Source organism: Buceros rhinoceros, unplaced genomic scaffold, assembly GCF_000710305.1.
Source record: "Buceros rhinoceros silvestris isolate BGI_N320 unplaced genomic scaffold, ASM71030v1 scaffold15318, whole genome shotgun sequence".
Lineage (NCBI taxonomy): Eukaryota > Metazoa > Chordata > Aves > Bucerotiformes > Bucerotidae > Buceros > Buceros rhinoceros.
The window spans coordinates 1-237 of record NW_010427544.1 but is presented as its reverse complement, the minus strand read 5'-3'; positions in this window follow the sequence as shown (position 1 = coordinate 237).

Genomic DNA, 237 nt, shown 5'->3' with positions numbered 1-237 from the left:
CCCATTCGGGAGCCACCACTGAGCACAACTCTGACAGCCTACCAGGTTCTTCCACAATATAGTCTTCTCTGCCACCTTGTGTTCGTGTAACTAAAGGGTGGCTAGACTTTGAGGGTTTGAGGAAACAACATAATCCTGAAGGTTTTCCCCTTATTTCTCTCCATACCCTCTCAAGTTCCTTGACGCTGTTTATGTAGCCAAACTGTAAACAAAAACAGATTAAAAACCCCTTTCTGC